Source organism: Otolemur garnettii, unplaced genomic scaffold (assembly GCF_000181295.1).
Source record: "Otolemur garnettii isolate 467f Iridium unplaced genomic scaffold, OtoGar3 scaffold00006, whole genome shotgun sequence".
Taxonomy (NCBI): domain Eukaryota; kingdom Metazoa; phylum Chordata; class Mammalia; order Primates; family Galagidae; genus Otolemur; species Otolemur garnettii.
Window position 1 is genome coordinate 22,770,277 of NW_003852401.1, and position 24,822 is coordinate 22,795,098.

General features: G+C 39.5%; 1 protein-coding gene and 2 pseudogenes across 1 annotated transcript in view; 2 read left to right on the plus strand and 1 right to left on the minus strand.

Annotated features, from left to right (window-relative positions):
- GLIS3 (GLIS family zinc finger 3) overlaps nt 1-24,822 on the plus strand; it is a 448,158-nt gene that overhangs the window by 186,940 nt on the left and 236,396 nt on the right. The gene's annotated exons all lie outside the window — the stretch shown is intronic.
- On the plus strand, nt 10,733-10,841 carry LOC111722908 (annotated as a pseudogene).
- Nucleotides 23,064-23,940, minus strand: LOC100951613 (annotated as a pseudogene).

The window sequence follows — 24,822 nt, forward strand, 5'->3', positions numbered from 1 at the left end:
AAAAATACATTAACATCTTCACTTCACAGTTTCTTTCCCCAGAGAATGGGGTAACTGAACAACTTAAATGCTAACATCTTATCAATTTTAAACATTCACAATAGAACCAATTCAAAACTGGCAGCTGTGTTTTACCTAGTATTTCAATTCCATTCTGGTAGGAGCTACCTATAGGGCTGTGGTATATATTATGGACTGCTGGGATCAGGGAAGAGACTAGGATATTGATTAGTGATGCCTGCTTTGAACACCACAGTGAGGAGTAGTGGCAAATGTTTTGTGATTTTGTTATTCCTGTTCTAACCTTATTAAGAAGGACCACAAAGCAGTTGTGTCTTAATTATACACACATACACACACATACATCCATACATACCCCACTGGCTGGTGAGCCCACAGGCGTGGCTTCTATTTTTTTTCCTAGATGATTGAGCTTCAATTAAATCAGATTTTTATTCCCTGATTGATATGTCTTAAAACCAAGAGAAACAGAGAAAAGAGAGTGTGGATAACTGGGATTAAACACATCATGGCTTCAGAATCAGGTCTTCTAAAAACCTTGGTGCTTGCAGAGAACAACGGTACTAATTATAGCCAGTTACTCATCTAATAGAGCATTGAACCCTAAAATGTGACATTGTTATAACCATGGGCCTAGGAACAAAAACAAATATCAAGAAATATGTCTATGAAATGATATAAACTCCATCTTGTCTACTTCAAAAGTGAATACTAACTTTTTTAAGTAGTTGCTTTAGGATATATGACAAAATTATGTTTTCAAAATATCCTAGTGAAGGGTGGAGAGCTACACACAAAAAACACTGGTTTTGGAACATTCGCTGGGGATGGGTGAAGTTAATCAGATTTCAAGGTTCCTCTTGACCCACTGCCTCTCAGGACACTGATCAAAGTTTCGTGAATCCTTCTGATGCGGGGTTATTCATTAGGGTCCTCAGCACATAATTACGGACTGTCAGAAGATTTTGGTTTTGTGTAATAAATGAGTAGCATGCCTGTGGCTTGCTGAGGTGCTAGCTTAATAACCTCATAAGATAGGTTGTTTTTCTTTTCCCTCACGACCTGAGCAAACCAGCATGGATCTTGCCCATCCCATCTCAAATGAAGATGTAAAGTTTTAGGACATGGATATCTTTAAAAGTTAATTTCTAAGGAGAAGAAACACAGCTTCTCATTTTATTCCCTTTTCCTTTGTTCTTTCTTCTTTTGAATTGGAAGTGTAACAGATTTTGTTTTTCTGCTTGAATCTTGGTAAGGATGTATAAGTTTTTCTCCTACCACACACAGTTATATGCAGTAAGATGTTAGTAAATTGGTGCTGATAAGCAGTGCCACATTTAAATTGCTGCCTGCATGATACTCTTACTCGGAGATGCAATTATTTCTCTTGGTTTTGACAAGATGTCATCTGTGATATGCACAGAGCACAAACATATCCAAGACACCATCGTGCATTAGAAATCTTTCCAGAGGAAAACTCAAGTATGTGTCTGGGGCTCCCATTCTGATTCTGTCCTCTGTCTCAGGCTGTTTGTTTATATTTAGATTATTAGCTGATTATGCATATGAAATGGCATTTAAGAGGCATGAATCATTATGCTTAGTGATCGTTATTAACATGGGCTTCTAGGAATATTTTGTCTTCATTTTGAAGTTCGAGAGGATGAAGAGAAAGAGAAAAATTATTATGTGGTCATTTTATTGATAACTGTGGTAGAGGGGCTATTGTACATAAGAGCATTAAGAGAAAAATCATGGTGGCTAATTTGTGGTAGAATTGTATTGCACACCTACTATGTGCAGCACACTGTTGAAAATACAGAGATGCATCCTAGACAGAGTCTACCAGTGAGGAGTTCATGGTCTGGTTGGGGAAGGATAGTAATCATGATATGTGGTTGCTATGACAGCCCCCCAAATTGCAGTGACTTAACACAATCCAAGTGTATTTCCAGGGAGTTAAGAGAACTTTTCAAGTATTTATCCAGGGATCCAGGCTCCATTCTTCTTAGATCCCACCCTCAGTGAGGTCTGTGGTGTTCTCTTCATTTAGCCAGATGAGGAACCAAGAAAAAGAGGATCACTCATGGGAGGATTACAAATGAGAAAGTCCCTCTGTTTAAAACGCACTGGCCAGAATTTAGGCATATGATCAAACATAGGTATGAGGGAGGCCAGGCAACGTATTCTAATTTATTGCATAGCTGACAGCCTCTGCTGTTGCAGTGAGGGTGTGCAGTGGAATAGAAGGGGCTGACTGTGGTAGAGACAGGATGGGCAAAGGACTTGGGAGGCCTAAGAGGGAGGGTGTAGATGCTCTTCTTGTTTTGAAAAGAAGTCAAGCTGGTTATTTTTGTGCATCTCTGTCTGGCAGTCATGTTGTCACATTCCATGGTATTTCTCAGGGTTGTACTAGAAGTTGGCCTGCCTTGAATTTTCCTGAAACTCATTGTGTAACCCGAGAATAGCTAAGAGATTCATGATGGCCAGACAGTTCTGAGGCAGACTCTATCCTGTCCAGTTGTGATCAGAGACCAGCCAGGCAAGTTTTGAAAATTGCCCTCTGCAGGGGGAACCCTGCTTATGAGAATCACTTGCCCTATGGAGCTACATGTGTACAGGGACCACAGCAAGCAAAGCTGCCTCCAAGGCTGTTTTCTTGAGAAGTGGAAGGAGTGTGAAGGTCATGTGACACAGGGCAAGGCTTAAAGATGATCAATGGAAGGCCTGGTTTTAAGCATTGCTACTCAAGAGGCTTGAGATACTGGCCACCATGCTTTCATTTTTTTCAGTTTTGTTATTTGTGATATGTCTTCAGTGCCCTTAAATGCCTCCCATTTGGTGATTCTATAGGATTTCAAGCTTCAGCCAACTATAAGGTATGTCTTGTTGGGGGCCAGGGTTAGAGTCACAAATCTGACAGGTTGCCAAAAGCTCATTCACCAAGTAATATGGATAATATTTTAAGTAATAAGTATTCATTTTAAAAATCTGTAATGAACAAGCACAATGTCAAAATTTTTAATTGGACAAGATGCATATTAGTGATTTGTGCTTTTTTTTTTGGCCTCAGTTCTAATGTGGTTCAGCCAATGAACTGTTACATGTTCTTGTCTTTATTTAGAATTTTGATATTGTGTTCATCATGGAGTTTTTGTATTAACCTTGATTGTTTTAGGTATTGCATCAAAATGGTTTTGATCCTGATTCCTGAGTTCTTGGAGCCTCCTTAAATTGTGCACCTATGGGGAATACCTCACGCCACACTCTAGTTGAGGCCTTAATGCTTCTGTGTCCCCAGTGCTTAGCACAATGCCTTGGACAGGGAGGGTGCTCGGGAAATGCTTATGAATGTGCGAATGCTGGAAAAATAAGTGGTGGAACAACAAAGGAAGTGTCTTGGAATTGGAAGCAAGGATGTTTCAGAAACCATAGCATGTAGTCTTTAACTCAGTCATACCGCCTGGTTTCAGGAAGGTCTGTATAGTCAGAGTCATTGGGTTTTACAGCCGGGCAGATTCCTCCTGGAACAGTTTACCAAAGCATCTTCCAAGTGGATCCGTGTACATAACCTTCTCAAACCATTGTGAATATTTTCCATCTTTAAGGAAGAGAGTATTCATAGTGTCCTTTCTTTTTCAACAAATACCCCAAATACTCGCCTTTATCTTTTTTCTTCTCTTTCCTTTCTTTTTTAGTTTAGTTTCTTTTGTTGTTGTTTTTTAAAGAGGACAATGTTTATGTTTGCTTATCAGGAGCTATGATGTGATGAATTTTAACTTTTTGAAGGTAGGTTGTTTTTTGTTTGTTTGTTCGTTTGTTTGTTTTTCATATTCATCCTTCAAAGGTAGAAAATGAGGCTCCTCCTGATTTTGAGTGTTAAAGGTAGGATTTTTAATCTAGATTTTTCTGACTCCACGATCTTCCCAGCACTGGGCACATGCTTGGGGGTAAGGGAATTTTCCCTGATTTTTGACTTTAACAGTGTCCCAAAGGCAGAGAAATAGGATAGAGACTTTGAAACTGCCCTGACCTCTCCTGATTAGAGGAACTTTCCTGGACAGGCAGATCAGAAAATTCCATCAAGGGAACAAGTTGCTCCAGACTTGCAGAAGTTTCCAGATGATGTGGCCCCCCATTTGCTTTCTTTTTATCTGCCATTTTTGTTTATTTGTTTATTTATTTATTATTTCAGATTAACACGAGGGTACAGATAATGTACATTGTTTATGTTGTTAGAGTCTATGTTGTAGTTGAGCCCTTCACCCAGGAGATGTGCCATATATTCCTACATTGTGCCCATTAGGAGAGAGCACACTAGTCTCCCTTATCCCTCCTCCCCTCCCCCAGGCTGCTCCTCCTCTCCTCAATTGAATTAAATTATGTTTTTCTCTCATGTAGGTGTGCAATTGTTCACCTACTGGCTTCGTATTAGTATTGAGTACATTAGATACTTGCTTTTCTATTCTTGTGATATTTTACTAAGGAGAATGTTCTTCAACCCCATCCAGGGTAATATAAAACATGTAAAGTCTCTGTCTTTTTATGGCTAAATAGTATTCCATGGTATACATATACCACAATTAGTTAATCCATTCATGGGTTGATGAGCACTTGGGTTGATTCCACATCTTGGCAATTGTGAATTGACCTGTGATAAACATTCTAGTGTAAAAGTCCTTATGGTAAAATGTTTTTTTTTTTTTTCCCTTCTGGGTAGATACCTAGTAATAGGATTACAGTGTCAAATGGAAGGTCTGCTTTTAGCTCTTTGAGGATTCCTTCCATTTGCTTTCTTCACTGTGGTTTTCGAAAGTTTAGAAAGGCAGTCTGTACCTCTTAGAGGAAAGACAGGCAGTCTTTTTCCTACTTTACCTTTGACTAGAGTCTTAAGCAAGTCGGACTTCTTTGAATTTTGATCTTTTCTTCTGTGAAGAGGGAATAATTCTAATATCTTCTCCTTGCCACCATTGTTGACCGTTTTTGAAAAGTATTTGCAAGTCATAAATGTTATCTGTGCAAAATTTAAATGTTTGGAAATTCCTCTAAGAGCAATAGGACTCAGTTTCAGGGTATTAGAGAAGGTACACGTATAAGCTGAAACCAAACCACAGTGGAACATAGCACAGGACAGTCACCTTTAATACAAAGTAACTTGTGTACTGTGTTACTTTGGAATAGTTTGAATATCACAAAGTCTTGGTTCTGTTTAGAAATTCCCTAAAAAATTGAGGCTATATTTTCAGCCAGTGACCTGGAAAAAAACAACAACTTGTTTTTAAGAAAAGGTATTGTGATAGTTTTTCTGGGTTGGTTGGGGGAGCAGGCATTGCAAAGCATAGATTTCTCTGATTCAGAACTTTCAGTGCCCTCTCTCAGTTCTAAAGTAGCTAAACACATTCTTCCTAGCGTCACTGAAAGAAAGTACAGCCCGGAGCCAAGAATTTTCATGCCAAACTTTAAGCTAGAGCAGATTTTTATAGCCATGTTAGAAACCTCCGAAAGAAGGGGGATTATAATGAAAAACGGTGACCTGTCCTTAACCTAACAGCAGGAATGGCAGCGCTACAATAATAATGTTTCTCTACTGCATTACCCCAGCCTGGCTGAAAAAACAAAAAAACTCTTGCTATCCTTTTGTGGCCAGATCTGTAGGTGGGATTGCTAGGTGTACAGCAGGCGTCTGGGGCAGGTGTCTTCTGTTTTGTTTAAGCTGTTATTGGGGCCATGAAAATCTCCAGAGAACCCTGAGAGCAAGAAGAATTATATAATCAGAAGGTGTGGAAGGGAAACTGAGTTGTCTGGAGTTTGACACATGGCTGGGGCAGGGAGGGTGGAAGCAGGGCTATACAGAAGGAGCTGGTGGAGTGAGGCCATGCAGGTAGGGAAGGGACACTCCTTACCTCCATTTTAGCCAAAGAGCTGCTCTTACTATTTGCTTATTGGGTTTGGCACAAGATTATATTTTATCTACAAGAAGGATTATATTGATAACAATAATAATTTTAAGAACCCAGATTTCCTTTGGACTATTTAGGACAGAGGTAATTCATTCATTTTTATTTATTTTATTTTATTGTTTGGTATTCATTGAGGGTTCAAAGAATTAGGTTACGCTGATTGCATTTGTTAGGTAAAGTCCCTCTTATAGTTGTGTCCTACTCCCAAGAGGTGTGGCATACACCACAACCCCTGTCCTCCTCCCTCCTCCCCTCTCCTGGATCCCTCATTTCCCTACTCCCCTTGTATTATTAGATCTATTGCCTTCATATTAGAATTGAGTACATTGGATTCTTGTTTCTCCATTCTTGTGATTCTTTACTAAGAAGAATGTGTTCCACTTCCATCCAAGTTAACATAAAAGATGTAAGGTCTCCATCTTTTTTAATGGCTGAATAGTATTGCATGGTATACATATACCACGGCTCATTAAACCATTCCTGGGTTGGTAGGCATTTAGGCTGTTTCCACATTTTGGCAATTGTAAATTCAGATCCAGTAAATAGTCTAGTGCAAATGTCCTTATGATAAAAGGATTTTTTTTTTCTTCTGGGTAGATGCCTAGTAATGGGATTGCAGGATCAAATGGGAGGTCTAATTTGAGTTCTTTGAGGATTCTCCATACTTCCTTCCAAAAACATTGTGTTAGTTTGCAGTCCCACCAGCAATGTAAAAGTGTTCCCTTCTCTTCACATCCACACCAGCATCTGCATCTTTGAGACTTTGTGATGTGGGTCATTCTCACTGGGGTTAGGTGATATCTCAGGGTGGTTTTGATTTGCATTTCTCTGATGATCATGAATGATGAGCATTTTTTAAAATGTTTGTTAGCCATTTTTCTTCTTCGTCAGAGAAGATTCTGTTTATATCTCTTGCCCAGAGGTAAATGGGATTGTTTACTCTTTTTCTGCTGATTAATTGGAGTCTTCCATAGATTCTAGTTATCTTAATTTACTCAGTTCTAGCAAAGGGAGATTGGGTCAGTCAAGGTCCAGGGAAGAGACTGGAATCATACCAGTCATTGTAACAGAGAGAATTGACTATAAAGAATTTTTAGTCTGAGTGAGATTGAGATCCTATCTCTACTAAAAATAGAAAAAAACTAGCCAGGTGTTGTGGTGAGTACCGGTAGTCGAAGCTGCTCAGGAGGCTTAGGCAGGAGGATGGCTTACGCTCAGGGGTTTGAGGTTGCTGTGAGCTGTGATGATGTCATGGCACTGTAGCCTGGGTGACTGAGTAAGACTTGGTATATAGTCAAAAGAGTGGTGAACTAGAGACTGGAAAACTAAACAAGTAGAAGGGGAGGAAGTATTACCTCATGAGATAGGAACAAAGAAAGAGGGATTTTTAAAAGTTAGACGGTCAGAGAGAGGTATGGTGCTAGGAACCAGATCTCTGAGGAAGAGATTGTGCTAAGGAGGCTGGTTCTGGGAGTGTTGGGAAAATGACGAACTGGAATCCACTGAGCTGCCAAGATGAAGAACTGTTACCAGGGGATGCTGACAAGAGCTGCAGGACTCCTTCCTTCAGCTTCCCTCCAGCGCCCCCTGTTGCTAGAGGTGGATAGAGAATGCTGGTGAGGGAGAGCTGTGCTTGCAGATTCCCAGCAACAGAAAGAGCAGGATACAAAGGTGTCAGCTTTTGAAGCTGAGATAATAACCAATCTGGGAACAACCCCATTTCCCAGGGTTTCCTGTTATGTTGTTGAGTCAGCTTTAAATGAGAAACAAAGAAGCAGAAACTTAAGAAGGAAAGATAAGTTCCCACAAAAGAGGAAAGGGATTTTGCTTCCTAAGTTTTCTTTTTCTAGTTTAACTGCTCCCAATCCCTTCAGCCCATCTCCAGGACATGCTGAATAGATATTTTGGTTGTCATCCTTTGGACACCTTCCCATTTGTCAGCATCCTTTTTAAATATCCTTTTTAATTTTTCAGTACCCACTGAAGGCCTTAAGAATGTGCATACTTTTTGTCTTAGCAATTATACTTCTAGAAATTTATCTGTATGAATTTTTCCTGGTCTACCTAGAAATTTAGGTATAGGATTATTAATTTCAAAGTTGCTGGTAATTTAAAAAATGTGGAAAACCCATAAATATTTAAGTATAAGAGATTCAGGGGTGTCCTATCTGCAACTTCTGGGCTGCATGCAGATTATTTGAGAACTCTTTTGCTTATCTGTGGTGTTAGATATCCTGAGAAGTGCCTGTGGACTTTTTCTTTTGCTCATTAGCTTTTGTTAGTGTTTGTGTATTTAATGCACGGCCTAAAATAATTCTTCTTCCACTGTGTAGCAGGAAAGATAAAAGGTTGGACACCCCTGGTTAGATTGTAGCCTACTCAGCAGGCACTGAAAATGATGATGAAGAAAATTTAATGATTTGAAAAGGAAGTCCCATTATATTTTTAGGTAATATATTGGGTCTTGCTGTCACTCAGGCTGGAATGCAGTGGTGTAGTCATAGATCATTGTAACCTTGAACTCCTGGCCTCCAGTGATTCTCCCTCCTCAGCCTCCTAAAGTCCTGAGGTTATAGATGCAAGGTACTTCTCCCAGCCCGCATCTACATTTTAATTTGTTTGTTTGTTTGGAGACAGAGTCTCACTCTGTTGCCCTGGGTAGAGAACCATGGAGTGTGTCATCATAGCTCTTGCAGCAACCTCAAACTCCTGGCTTCAAGCAATCCTCTTGCTACAGCCTCCCAAGTAGCTGGGACTATGGGCATGTGCCACAATGCCTGGCTAGGTTTTATTATGTTTAGTAGAGATGGGGTCTTGCTCTTGCTCAGGGTGGTCTTGAACTTCTGAACTCGAGCAAACCACCTGCTCCCAGAGTGCTAGGATTATAGGTGTGAGCCATCATGCCCAGCAATGGATGTACATTTTTAGAAAGACTGGGAGAGTACGGCTGACAGGTAAATGTCCAACATGTGAATGGCCATTTAGAGGTAGAGATATAATGGCCAGTTTTAGTTTCTGTTCTTCTACTCATTTGTATTTGAGATACAGTTTATAATTTACAACTAAGCAAAATACATTAATTGTAATACATTTTCCTTTAGTAGTGAAGAAACTTTAATTTTGTGCTCAGAACAACACTGTAGGTTATAAGAGCAGAGGCAAAGACCCTAAGAACATAACACTGTAGGGATATTTTGGCTAATGCTCGGTGCCCGTAACACAGTGGTTATAGTACCAGCCACATACACAGAGGCTGGTGGCTTAGCCCGGGCCAGCTAAACAACAATGACAACTGCAACAACAATAACAAGAAAAAATTAACCAGATATTGTGGCAAGCTCCTGTAGTCCTAGCTACTTGGGGGCTGAGGCAAGAGAATTGCTTGAGCCCAAGAGTTTGAGGTTGCCGTGAGCTGTGACATCACAGCCCTCTATAGAGGGCAGCATAGTAAGACTCTGTTTCAAAAATAAAAGAAAAAAAGAAGAAAAAGAAGAAAAATAATAGTTCTAGTAAGATAACATAAGATGGCATTCTCTTTCTTTCTTCCTTTCTTTCCTTTGTTTTCTTTTGCAATTATGTTGTTTCATGGTAAGTTTCTAAGAGTTTAAAATCCAATATATATTCTCACATAAGAATTCTGGTCACCCTCTACAGGTTTAAAGCATATTCATTAGTCAACGTTATAGGATTATAATTTACATTCAAAATTCTGTGAAGTTTAGCCAATGTATACACATATGAGACTACCCTTGCAATCAGTAACTGGAACATTTCTGTCACCCTCTGCAGCCCCCTTATGTCCCCTAGCAGTCAGTCCTTCTGTCCCCTCTGGGCCTAAGTAGACATTCTGTGCTTTCTGTTACTATAGATTAGATTTGCTGAGTTTTGGTTTGTTTGTTTGTTTTATAAATTTTGAGACAGGGTCTCAGTCTGTTGCCCTTGTTAGAGTGCTATGGTGTCATTTGTCATAGCAACCTCAAACTCTTGGGCTCCAGTGATCCTCTTGCCTCAGCCTCCTGAGTAGCTGGGACTACAGGCACCTGCCACAACACCTGCCTAGTTTTTTCTACTTTTTAGTAGAAATGGGACACACAGAACAGAGCACCTCTTATACATTGAGTGCTGCTCCAATAGACTTTACTTCTGTCAATTTATTTAGTTTATCTAAATAATTTTCAGTAATTCATCGTTATTCCCATATCAGAGATTAAGAAACTGAGGCAGAGAGAAGTTACGTCATTGGTGGCGTGAAGCTGTGAATCCAGACAGTCTGACTCCAGAGTTCAGACTCTTAGCCGCCATGTTAGGTTGTCCTGTATGTGCTGTGCCCTGGTCAGGGACAGGGAAGAGTGCTCTGCAGAGGTTAATGTGCTATGACAGCAACATCCTCCATTTGACAAAGTGTTACCCAGGAGGGGTCCTGAGTTTTTGGCTGTGCACTGTGTTCCCAGCTAGCTTTGTTCTTGTTGTGCCTCCATGAGTGTCTGTCTGCCAGTTCTGGAGGGCTGGTGGAGATGCAGGCTCCTCTTACGAGTCCAAATGTGTGGTAGGACACGGGTGCTGTAGAGTGACCTGGGTGCTGGTTCAAATTTCTGGGCTCCATCCAAGATCTTGTGCATCTTCTGAATGTGAAACTTAATGTGGTGAGACCTGATGATGGAAAGATGTAACAGATTCCCAGGTGACTTGGGCGTGAACTGAGGTTTGAGAAGTACTACTAGAGGTATCCTATATTTAGATGACTGTTGCCAAAGCCTATACTTTCAGGGATCATTTCTATAGTTCGTTACTAGATGACTGTTGCCATCAGTGCTCTACGCCAGCCCAACTGTAGTGATCATTGTTGTAAACTGTTGCAGACAAATGTATCTCTACTATAGAAGTCAGCTGGTGGGAAAGTGAAGAACAGGTGTGCAACACAACTGTCATGGTTTCAAGATTATAAAGCTGGTTTCCAATTTGATATTGGCAGCCATTTATACCAAAAAGGGGGGGGGTATATAATTACTTAAGGGAACAATATATTAAAAATCAAAGCAATAAATCCAAGTGCAAAAGAATTATAAATACACACATCATGCTCTATGGTTGAAGCATGTGTTTTTATTTAAGAGTTGTTTTACTGTTAATTTGAGTTCTGTTTGGGGCTGTACGTGGGCTATCAAATGATGAATGTGGCTCTGTTAGGCTGCTCTTGTGTATCACGGAGTTCTCTTTTTAAAATTCACTCTGCTTATATAGAAAAAAGAAATAAACAATCACAACAACTGCACAATGAGAGAAGAACAACAAAGCACAGTTCCTTCTAGAAAGCCAATTCTCTGTCATGTGCAGAAATCTCTGTAATAAGCAGGATATCATAAAAATAGTTCATGCTTGGCTAGACTTTTCAGCAAATTGTAAAGAGGAAACAATGTCAGGTTTTATTTACAGAGAATGCATTTCTTGCATGGGAACCATAGCCTGATATCCCAGTAATGGCTCTTTAAAATACCTTTGTGGGTTTTATAGAAACTCCTCCCCTGAGAAAATTAACCCATTACTGCCCAAATGTTGTAGGTGGATTGAAGACACTCGTGACTCCACTGTCACGGGAGAGTGGACCTTGCTGTACTCACCCACCACATGGGAACATCAAATATGAGTCTGTGTACATTTGTCAGCTAAGGGCTTTCTAGCTTGACACTTTCCACAGTAGGTCAAATCTTGCAATGGTTGTGAACAGCACAGAGAGGCCATCTTTGAGAGATGTGAGTTGTGAGTCCATGTTTGAGCAAATGCTTAACCCATTGCCACAGAGAGAGAACTTGAAAGCAGTCTGCACCGTGGAGGAAGGAGCCACCAAGACCGAGTGTGGAACTGGAAAGAAAGGAGAAGGGATGACTTCCATGACCTGAGAAGGCCTCCCTGCACAGCTTTGTGGCTGAGACAAGAGGAGGATCCAGCAGGTAGATAGGGGTTATCTATGTTCAGGCCCATCCTTTATGTTGTACAGAGCTGCCTGCTTCACTCTCTGGCCAAAAGGGGTGTTACCCAAGGTGAGTCATTGTCGCCTGTTGCCTTTCCTCTTCCAGTGTGTTTTTTGATATTGTATTGTTTATCTTTTGCTTTGTTCTAAATGAGTTCACATGGCTTTTGTGAAACTTTCACGGTGGCTTTTGAAAAGATATATTATGAAAGTACTTAAAAATTATAAAACCACCTTAACAATTTTTCTCCCAGAGAATTAAAAATGCCCAATTAGGAATCATAGATTGCAAGAAGTATGGCAAAGGGAAAAGTGAATTTTGTCTTTTCACCCTCTGGTTCACCCTCTGGTTTCACCCTCTGGTTTCTCCCCCTAAAGGGACCCAAACTGGGCAGATGTCACTTACATTTTTGCACAGTATTCTGCTCCTTGACACATAGCAGATGTTCATGTACTTCTTTTAAAAGTTAAAATCTGATAGTCCATAAAGAAAAGTAAACATTGGTGGAGTTTTCAAGGTCATAGATGAACTGGGAATAGTTTATTTCAAAACCCTTATTCTGATCCACCCCCAGTATACTTCACTGGCAAAGCTAGTATTTAGTTTGGCTTAGAGAAAGTTAATTGACAATATTTTCTGTTTCTCTGGGTCTTTTTGGGTAGTTGAAAGGGTTCTTCTATATTTTGGAAAGACGAAAGAGAGAAGCTGCAAAGTTTTGATTTACGACATCTACTTGTGACTTACTTCCTTGTTCACATTGATCCACTGGTTTGATAACAGAGATCCGCTGGGCATATTTCCCAGCACTTATCCTTTTGAAATGTGTCTATAGGCATCTGAAGCTCCTGCTTCCCAGTGATGCATTGTCTTCTCCTTTACATTTAAGGAGTACTTTGTGACTATTGCTAATTTTTGAATGGAAATTTTGGGGAATTATTAGCATGCTTTGAAATCAAGAGGTCTTACAGATCTTATTTGCATAATATTGGTCAAAGCATCCTAAGTGAGTTTTAAATGAAGATAAAGAGTCCAGTGGTGAAAGGAAAAAATCATAGCAAAGATAGCTGTTTCCTGTGAGAGGACGTGTGCATATTTCTGAGTGCTAATCTACAGATATGGAAAGCAGGGGGCTTTAACCTTGCCACCATGTTGGGAAGCTCTTTCCTATCTTAGCTAACCTCCTGTGTAGTCCATAAAGTAACTGTAAGAAACTTCCAGCAAATAATTGGAGACTCACTGACAACAGATGACATAATTAATTGATTAGTTGATTACTTCATTAGTTAACTAAGTGCTGATTATTTGCTTTGGGGTATAAAGTTTGAATATTTGGGGCAAAGTAATAACTCTACCCATAGTCCTTCACCTGGGTATGTAGGAGAGAATTGTGTCCAGCTTATATACACACACACTCCTCTCTCTGTTGCTCTGTCTCACAGTAACCACCACCTCCTTTGGGGTCTTTTGGTCACTGTGTATAGAGAGAGTGTTGTGTCTGGGGACACAGTCTTAGATATATCAGAGATCTTATTTAACAAACAGATTAGTCCTCATTTATCAATTTGCTCATTATTCTACCCGGGTGCAAACCTGAACTTATCCTAAGTCATTAATCCATTAAATCATTATACCCAAGAGAGAGGAATTCAGCACAGGATGGATCTGTATGGAACATTCTTATAAGGAGAGGGTTAACTAAATGAAGAATCTGAAATACTATTCTATAAAGTTGTCTCAACCATAAAATCTGACCTTAAGCAGAAGTAGTGAGAACAGAATTAAGATTCAATATGGAGCAGCACCTGTGGCTCAATGGGTAGGTTGCTGGCCTCATATGCCGAGGGTGGTGGGTTCGAACCTGACCCTGGCCAAACTGCAACAAAAAAATAGCTGGGTGTTGTGGCAGGCGCCTGTAGTTCCAGCTACTCAGGAGGCTGAGGCAAGAGAATCACCTAAGCCCAGGAGTTGGAGGTTGCTGTGAGGTGTGACACCGCAGCACTCTACCAAGGACGATAAAGTGAGACTCCGTTTCTAAAATAAATAAATAAATAAAAATAAAAGATTCAATATGGAAATCATTTGTATACACAATAGAGTCCCTGGGTGCCTTGATTAGAGGTGATGCAGTGAGATAGACCAAGTGGACTGTGGATGAAATGGCTGCCTCTGTGTCTTGAGATCATGTTTCCTGGGTGCTCCTGGACTCTGACAGTCATGTCAGTGATGGCTGGAGAATGTCCAGAGCTTCTCTTCCTAACACCCATAGGCTTCTGGTCCCAGATGGAAGTTCTCAGAGATACACCCCAATCTGGGAAGGCAGCATGTCCTTGGGGGTGGTTTTTCTTTTAAAATCCACCATGGTATTGTAGAACGATTCCCAAATCTTTCATAAAAGAGCTTTGGCAAAATAGCAAAACAACTGTAAAAGGCTCTTGACTAAATGTAATGGCTTAATTTCCCTGTAAGTATGCACTATAGACCAAACAAACACCATTCTGCACGTACTTTCATTTCAAGGCATTTTCTGCCTTAATCTGGAGGTAGGCATGCAGCTAAGAAAAACAAACCTTTGATGTTCTGGGGGGGGAAAAAGCCTATTATTCTCTCGGGACAGGTTCTTTAGTAAGCGTGTAGGCCCTCCTGCTTTAAAATCTTTTAATGATTTTGTATGTACATATCTTATCTCTAATCTTATAACTGGAGGGTTTCTGAGCCTGAGGTTTAGATGTCTGAGGAGCTGATCCAGCTAGGCAGGCTACCAGCTAGGCAGGCTTTCCAGTGGTTTCAGGCCTAGCTTCTGAAGGAGACCCAAAGGAGCAACTTGTAAGTCTCAGAATCTGGAAGACAAAGTAGCCAATTAATTCCCCCAACCATAAAGTTTTAGAGCTGGCCCATATCTTAGAAATCTACTCTGCTCAGCAGGTTCCTACATATTCAACAGGGCAATTTTATTGAGCCTTATGCAAGGCCCTCAAGGCTTCATAAAACCATGAGTTTTATAGTATTCCCGCTAATCCCATACATTTATTGTGAACTAACTCTATTGGCTGGACAAGCCACTTGGTTTTCTGGGCCTTAGTTCTCCATGGATGAAACAAGGGAGTGCATTATAGGTGATTTTTAAAAATCAAGGGAGTGCATTATAGGTGATTTTTCTGATATTCTTTAATCAGTTATCAGATCTGGATTTATTGTTCAAGTCTGTGGTGGGAGAAGTCACATAGATGTAATAAACACACTCTCTCTCCCAAAGTAACAAAAAACTATAGTCAAGAAAGAAATGTTTGTACCCTAGGAGTAGAATCTGTCTCCTTGCAGGGTCTTCTGAGGGCAATTGTAGGTGTGTGTGGACTGATTGACTTTATAATTAATGACAAATGGGAATGTCTTCTCTGAAAGTCTTGCTCTTTGAACTGCAGATTTTCTCCAATACGTATTTTGTTTCTGATTATATAGGTTATACTTAGTCATTAAAAACAAAATAGAAAATACAGAAAAATATAAAGGCGTATAAATTCATGATTCAACCACTTCAATCTTAGAAGCTCTCACATTAGCCTTTTTTCTGTCTACATATTACGTTGGGCATTTTTTCCCTCCTTTTTTCCTTTTGACCTAGAAGTTATAAATCCTATTTTTAGGTTATTTAAGATTGACTCTACAAGGCTCGGCATCTATAGCTCAGCGGCTAAGAGTACCAGCCACATACACTAGAGCTGGTGGGTTCGAATCCAGCCTGGGGCCTGCCAAACAACAGTGACAACTAGAACAAGAAAATAGCTGGGCGTGGTGGCAAGTGCCTATAGTCCCAGCTAACTTGGGAGGCTGAGGCAAGAAAATCACTTAAGCCCAAGAGTTGGAGGTTGCTGTGAGCTGTGATGCCATAGCACTCTAGCCAGGGCAACATAGTGAGACTGTCTCAGAAAATATATATATATATTTTGCAGCTTGTTTTTCTCTAGTTACTAAAATCATGAATTAAATACTCTGTTGATTCTCCACTATGTAAGATAGGAAATATAACATCTTTTCTGCAACTTCTTTGCCCTGGAACTTTAGGATTAGATTACAATGATGATTTAAAAATTATTGTTTTTATTACATTGGACATTTTAAATTCAAACAAATTTTTTTAAATTTGCTGGAAATTCTTACTATCACATAAATGATGTTAAATCTTAATTTGAACATTTAATTCCTGACACATGCTCACTATCAGCTCTTTGATTTTCCATTGTCAGCTCTTGAGTCTGAGGCCTTTCTCTACCAGTTGGATGCTTTTTGAGGACTTTTTTTATTTTTTAGAAAGAATATATAACATAATGCTTTCTGACTTCATGCCTTCTGAAGACTTTTTCTGTTATCTGTACCCAAGAATGATGACTCTCTTATAATTGAATAATTGCCTCATAATATTTTTCTTTTACAGCTCAGTGGGTTTTGCTTCATCTTATTTCTAATTATTGATGTTACAGTGAAGTCTGGGGTCAATCTATTCTTTACTGGTAACCATTATTTTCCTTGCTTTGATGTTTATTTTTTTTTTCTGGAAATGAGACATTAATTTGTTCTCTCCTAGAATCCAATCTGCTGTCTCTGTCTTTATATGTTATGTTTTCAGTTTGGCACGTCTGAGTTTGATCTCCGTATACTGTCTCTAGGAGTCTCTCCGTTATGTGAGTTGCTCTAGTTTCTTACATAAAGTGCCCACTTGACCCTTCTTGAAGAGACAAATTAGAAATTCTCAAAAATGGTCTCCTTTTCTTGCGCTAAAATTACTTCATAGGATTGCTTTTACTCTGATCCCTTGTAATATTTCCTTCTTTTGACCTATGACATCTTTTCCTAGGTGCTGTGCTCTTTCTCTCCTTGTTCACTCTTATAAAGGAGCTTCTTTCCCTGCTTGTGCAAAATTACATGGTGAAACAGTGTATCAGTCAGGTTCCAATCAGGAGACAACTTTCCCAGCCATTTGAAGAGGGAAATTATATTATTATATATTATTTGTATAGTATATAATATACTATTATCCAGTCAAAGGCATGAAATACTAAAAAGGATAAATGAAGACCCTAAGGATACTTGAATGGCAAATGTGTGGAGCAGGCCTTTCCTACAGGGTTGAGGGTAACTGTGAAAGAAAGAGCTAAAAATTTGGGAAAAGGATCACTTCCTGTCCAACTGAGGTTAAGAATTATGTCTCATTGGAGAGGGTGGCAGACAAGTTCACTGGGGTGCTGGTGGGCCATGGTTAATGAATGGGAAGCTCCCTGCCTGGGTGCCATTGGGTTGAAGCTGGTTCATAGGAAGATACCACTGGGGTATTGGAGAAACTTGCTGGAGATTAAGTGCCACTGGGCTTCTCACACCCCACTGCAGCGATGCAGTAGAATCAAGAAGGAAAACCTCCAGAACCAGCAAGAGAAATCCCTTCTCCACTCTGTCTTGCATTGTGTCTCTTTGTTGGCAAAGCTGGCAATGGAGAAATATTTACAGGACCCAGTCTAGTATCACAGAACAGGGCAAAGAAAGGTAGATTTGGCATTGACAGTGATTTGCTAACTGGCACAGATGGGTTCTCTCCATCTCAGACGAGAAAAGGAATAGTTTTGGTATGGTTTTTATTGCCCAGTCAGAAATCCAGCAGCCTGGAGTGGTAGGGAAAGAGCTGTAGCTATAGAGTTGGTGGCAAGGAGCTTCACCTCTGGGCTGATATGTTTCTTTTAATTCTTGTTTGACAGCTGGGAGGCTGTTATACATCAGCATGAAGGATAAACTGGGAATGTGCATTTGAGGAGGTTTTCCACACAGAGGATCGCTCCTGTCTAGATGCTTCTAGAAACTCTAGTGTGGTTCAGCTAGGATACCAACTGCCTCATAATGATCTGCTGGGGTCTCTTCCATGTACTTCCATGTCAGAGAGTTGAAGATAAGGTCTGGCTTACCTGTAAATAAGTACTGTTTGTTCTTTTGTTAAGTAGAAATATCTTGAAATTTGTGATATACGAAATTTTCCCTTCAGATTCCTTCAAGAATTTAAGTTTCTCATTTTTAAATATTCTTTGGTCATTTTAATGAGATTCTGGAAGAAAGCAGAGTGATCTGTAGATAGTTACACCACCTTTTCACCAGGGAAGTCTCATATTTCTAAATGTGCCACAAATCTAGTTTCTTATTCTTTTTTCAATCTTACATTTAGAAGTCCAGTCTTCTTTGCTTGTATTTCCTGTGCCCTTTCTATTTGAAGTTAGAACTATGTGATGACATCTCAGAGCTGAGATGTACTCCAGGCTTCAACCATATCATTTTTATGAGTGTCATCTATACAGGGTAGCCAAATTCTAGCATCTCAAACAGACCTCTTAACCTGGAATATTCTTTGCTTGTCAGTTTAGTTAATTAACATCACACTGATTTGTGGATTTAGAAACATTTGGGTTTTGTTACTTCATTATTTTCTGGCCCGAAGGAAACTCATACAGTGACTACAGAGAGTTCTATTTTAGTTAAGCCTGTTTACTAATTGGTAGAACATGGCATTTGTGTTACCTGATCCATTAAGGCAGAAGAATTGGGAATTTGTATAAAACAAATACATTTAATAGTAAATCTTGAAAGATGAGAGGAAATTTCTCACTTTGGCTGTTTTGCAGTTTAGTCTAAAAGGATTCAGAAGAGGTAAAATAAAAAGTGAAGGGCTTTTATAGAGTGTATTAAAAGAAAACAAATACTATTGTACCTGAAAAATAACCCCTCCACTTGCTCTCTATTTGTCCTTTGCTCAGTGTCTCTGATGCTCCTTTTCCTATCTGGGCTGTGATGGTAGCATAGCCCGGCTTTGTGGAGGGCCGGCTGTGAATTAGAGAAAGCCTGGGAGGGGGCCCAGAGGTGGCTGCTCCTCTGGAAAAGGCCGGTTTGTAAACTCCAGAGCCCGGGGGAGTTCCCGAACAGAAACAGAAATCCGAGACTCCAGAAGAAAAGATAGCCAGCTCTGTACTCTTGACTAGGAATGAGATTAAATTCATTGCCCTTTTGTAAATTCCATAGTAAAAAAAAAATTTTTTTTTTAAAGATAGGAACAGTGCCAAGTTTTAATCTTCAGGCCTCCCTGACCTGCCCTGGGATGATGGATGGTGGTGCTGCTGTCACTTCTATAAACACTTACAGTGCCCTGGGGCGGCAGGACCCGTCTGTACCAGGACACTGGGACCCAGTTAACAGGCTCTCTTGCTATTTTTTGCCCTTTTGAATGAGTCCTCAATTTCACAGTTTGAAGCCCACTTCCCTGTATGAGAAAATGGAAGTGAAATAGGATTTAAGTAGTTTCTTCCCTGATATTGGTTAATTGTATCCATCTTCCCTGTGTGGAAGATCTGGAATTGAGTACTGGTTAGAAAGGGACCAGTCAGCCGGGAATATGGATCTTGCATCGCCATTATTATAAATCCTATAGATATATTTTCTGAAATAAAAATCAGTAGTGCAGAAAATATGACAGGCAAGGAAAACCTTGAACTAATGTGTAAATTTTATGTAAGTACTGGCCCTGTGCTCTGTTGTGTGAAAGCTTTACATTTTTGATAGTCTCATAACCATCCATCACTTGTTACTTGTGGACTCTAATCTTATTTAAGAAAACCTTCTTTATCATTGTACTAAAAAGAAAATTCTCTGTTTTCTTCTAATACTTTTATAATTTCCCCTCACTTTTATCTCTTTGTTCTTCGTGGAATTTATTTTTACGGACTGCCTAATGAAGTGTGATTCTAGTTTTTTTTTTTTCCTTAATAAATATCAGTTTTCTCAGCATAATGACATAAGGTCTGTCCTTTTCCTACTGAGCTAATATGCTGCCTTTAGCATATACTATATGTTAATCTTTGTCTTACTCTATTACTTGGTTTCTTTTTTAATGGTCTAGTTGTCAGTGTAATGTAAATGTAAAATTTCAGAGTTTACTAAAAATGTCTTATATCTTTAAAATATGTTTGATGTCTAGACCAGAATGGTTTCTATTTTGCGAAACAGGAAATTTTATGATCTTTACATATGGATTTCACCTTTATTAGCAGGTTTATTATTGCATGTTGGACGCACATACATATATGCTGAAAGGGACGAGGTCCTGTCATATCTTCACTTTTTAATTAGTTGGTCGTGTATAGGAAAGTTATTTTTTTTCCTATGATGACCTTCTGTCTGACCAACCTATTGAATTCTCATTTGCCTTAATTTTTTTTCAGTTTATTTTCCTAGATTTCCTAGGTAGTCCCTTTTAGTATTTGTACCTCATGTGTGTGTTTGTCTTATTTAGGACCTTTGATTCGCTGTTGAGCTCTAGTGGTGAGGTCATAGCAAGCATGCTTGTCTTCTGGTTGTAGCGAGTATGCTTTAACTACATCAGCAATTTTAGATTTTTTTTTTTTAAATCATGAATTAGCATGGACGTTGCTAAGAGGTTTTTTAACCTCAATGGACATAATCATTTGGTTGGTTTTCTTATTCTGTTAATGCACTGAATTACATGAATACATTTTCATGTTTAATTATTGTTCATTCCTGTGATAAGCCATTGTTGATAGGATTTGGTTTTCAGTAATATGCTTTCCTATACCAACAAGCCAAGTACATCACCCTCTTTCCAGTATAATTGTTACGAACTTTTAAAAGTCTGTTCCATACTGAGTTATCTGTCATACTTTATGTTCTATAAAAGCTAGAATTTCACTAAGTGGGAAATAAAAAAGAAGTATGAGTAATGAGAAAGGGCATGTCTTGTTTCAAACATTTTGCTTCTGGAATATTGTGAAATGTACAAATTTCCTCCCTAGATAGACCTAAGGTGGTGTTGACTCAAATTTTTCCTCTGTTCATTGTTTTTTTTACAGAAATGGAACTCATTTTGCCATCTGCATGTTAATCTGGAGACACAGGAATTAAGAGATATAAATGAGTTTATTCTAAGTACTTAATAATATAACATCAATAAGAATTTGTGTCACTTGTGCTGTGCTTATTACTGTGTGTGTCACATTCTTACATACACTATTTAATCTTTTTTTTTTTTTGAGACAGAATCTTACTCTGTTGCCTTGGGAAGAGTACTGTGGCGTCGTAGCTCATAGCAAACTCAAACTCTCAGGCTCAAGCAATCCTCTTGCCTCAGACTCCCAGATAGCTAGGAATACAGGCATCTATCATGATTCCCAGCTAGTTTTTCTATTTTTAGTAGCAGAGATGGGGTCTTGATCTAGCTCAGGCTTGTCTCGAACTCTTGAGCTTAGGCAATCCACCCACATTGGCCTTCCAGAGTGCTAGGATTACAGGTGTAAGCTACAAAATCTGGCCTGTTTAAATTAATCTTAACCTTTGTCAGATTCATAGCATGCAAAAATCTTCTCCCATTCTGAAGGCTTTCCGTTGGCTTTGTTTGTGATACCCTTAGCTATGCAAAAGCTTTTTGGCTTGATCAAATCTGTTATGTATTTTTGGTGTTGTTGAATTTGTCAGGGCGGGGGGGTCTTCCTCATGAAGTTTTTCACCAGGCCAATATCTTCAAGCATTTTCTCCATACTCTCTTCTAGAATTTTTATAGCTTCATGTCTTAAATATAAGTATTTTATCCAGAGAGAATCAATTTTTGTCAATGGTGACATGCGTGGGTCCAGTTAGTCTTCTACATGTGGATAACAAGTTCTCTCAGCACCATTTGTTAAGTAAGGATTCTTTTCTCCAGTGCATGTTTTTGTTAGACTTGTTAAAGATTGAATGACGATATGTGGCTGGCTTCATATCTGGATTCTCCATTTTAGTCCATAGATCTACATCTCTGTTTTTGTGCTAGTACCATGCTGTTTTGATCCCTGTAGACTTGTGGTATAATCTGAAGTCTGGTTATGTGATGCCTCCAGATTTGTTTTTATTTCTAAAAACTATATTTTCTATTCATATGAATTGAAATACTATTTTTTCAAGTTCTTTAAAGGATAACATTAATGTTTTGGTGGGAATTGAATTAAATCTATAGATTACTTTGGGCAGTATGGACATTTGAACAATGTTGATTTTTCCCATCCACAAGCATAGTATCTTCATCCATTTGTTGACATCTGCTATTTCCTTTCTCAAGATTTCATAGTTCTCTTTATAGAGATCTTCCACATCTTTTGTAAGATCTATTCCCAAGTATTTCATCTTCTTTGGCACCACTGTAAAAGGAATAGAGTCTTTGATTTTAATCTCAGCTTGACTACTGTTAGCATATACAAAGGTTACTGATTTTTTGGGTATTGATTTTTGTATTCTGTGACCCTGCTGTATTCCTTAATCACTTCTAAGAGCTTTGTAGTTGAGGCTTGGGGGTTTTCCAGGTGTAAGAAAATCTATAATTACAGAGAACACATATTAAACAATAAAAAAAGAGCAAACAACCTCCTATATAAGTGGGCAAGAAATTTGAACAGAAACTTCTCTGAAGATGATAGACAAATGGCCAAAAAATACATGAAAAAATGCTCATTGTCTTTAATCATCAGAGAAATGCAAATCAAAACCAGTCTGAGATATCACCTAACCCAAGTAGATTAGCCCACATCACAGAATCCCCAAACTGCAGATGCTGGTATGGATATAAAGAGAAGGGAACAGTTCTACACGGCTGGTGGTTCTACAAACTAATGCAGCCTTTTGGGGAAGAAATATGGAGAATCCTCAAAGAACTAAAAGTAGACCTTCCACTTGATTCTGCAGTCCCATTACCAGGTATCTACCCAGAAGAACAAAAATCATTTTACCATGAAGACATTTGCACCAAAATGTTTATTGCAGCTCAGTTCATAATTGCCAAGTTGTGGAAGCAACCCAAACACCCATCAACCCATGAATGGATCAACAAATTGTGGTATATGTATACCATGGAATACTATTCAGCCAGTAAAATGATAGAGACTTTTATATCTTTTTTTTTTAGAGATCTGAAGTGATTTTACTTTTATTTCCTTCACTTTAAGCCAATCATGAGATTTCACAGTGATTTCTGGGTGGGGGCAGAAGGGAGGTGGTGTTAATTATCATCAGGGCTGTGGCCCAGTTGGCCTGAGGAGTATAGGCAGGGCAGACCCTCACTGGGGTAGCTGGAGGAGCACAGACTGCCCTGCTGGCAGGTAGGTGATGTTCTGAGAGTGCAACAGCTGGAATGCAATGTCCTCTGCAGCCTCCAGCTTGCGGAGCTCGATCAGGCCATCACCCACTGTGGCCAGTGAGTTGGCAATCAGCTCTGCTGCCTTGGAGTCACCCTCAGCAGAGATGAGGCTGCCTTTTTCTGCTGCTCAGCCTTTTCCACCACAAATCTGGCCCTCTCTGCTTCCTGTTGAGCCACCTGTTTGGCTTCCACCGCTTCTGTGAACTCCTTCCCTAAGGTCAGATGTGTCAGAGAAACATCATCCAGGATGAGCTCAAAAGTTGCTGCTCGCTCCGTAAGGTCATCACTCACCTGGCTGGAGACGAGCTCTCTCTGGATGATTAGCTCTCCAGCATCAAAGCGAGCCACCACTGACTTGAGGATCTCTGTAGTAATAGATGGCAGCACACGTTCATCATAGTCCTCTCCAATGCTGGTGAAGATTCAAGGAAGCTGGCTGGCCACAGGCCAGAAGAGAATTCGCAGTGTGATGTTGACATTCTGTAAATCTTGCTACCAGTGATGACTGGCACATTACGTGGTCAAGAGCAGCAGTCAAAGATAATTGGTTTCTGTACCTATGGGATGAGAAAGTGAGTCCCTTCCCCTACCACAATTTCCTGCACTCCACGAAATCCGTCAAAGATGACAGCTCTGTGTCCAGCATCCACATTATACAAAGCAGAGTTCACCACGCCTCCTGCAACGGCTAAGGCCAGGCCGAACTTGCTGATGGACTCACACACTTTGGCAGCCATGTTTCCTTCTGTTGGACCCACTCACACCTGCTTCCACTCTGACCTCCACATGAATTCCCCTGAGACTTTTATATCTTTTAATTTACCTGGGTGGAGTTGAAACACATTATTCAGTAAAGTATCACAAGAATAGAAAAATAAATATCCAATGTATGCAATACTAATATGAAACCAATATATAAACAATTATATGCTCATATAAATAATAAAACACAAAGATAGTCTACTATGGGGGAAGGGGGAGCAGGAAGGAGGAGAGGGCAAGATGATTGGCAGAAGGAGGGAGGGCATGTGACAGGATCTCATCCATTGTGCACATTGTTTAGGTTTAGGTTGTATAACACGCCTCCTGGGTGAGGAGCTCCTTTACAACTGGAACTTTACCATGAAAGTGAGAAGAATATATTCTAAAAATTTGTACCTTCATATTAATTTGAAATAAAAATATCAAATAAACAAATCTAAAGAACAATGATGGTGTTGGTAGAATAGTTTTTGCCCCATTTTACACATATGGAACTAAGGCTCGGAAAAAGTAAGTGGTTCAGCCTAGATCATAATAAATAAGTAATAGAATTGAAACTACAGTCTCAAGTCTTCTTAATTCCAAGCCAGAATCTGTTCTGTCTCTGCCTTCAAGGATTTTTTATGCTGAAAACTAGGCCTTATATATGGCAGAAACTGGTACGTACAGAAGCAAAGAAAATTTAGAACATTCTTTCCATTCCACCTCTCTACCAAACCTACCAGTGTTTTCAATAGGAGGAAACTGGCAAGGAACCCTCAAGGAACACCTTCTACAATATCATGAAGACTTTCATTTTGAAATGCCTTTTCTTTCTCTTCTAAATTACTCACTAAACCACCAGGCAATGTATCATTTTAATATGACTTTGCATTTGTCAAGCTCCTTTGTGTCAAGGAACACACAGTTC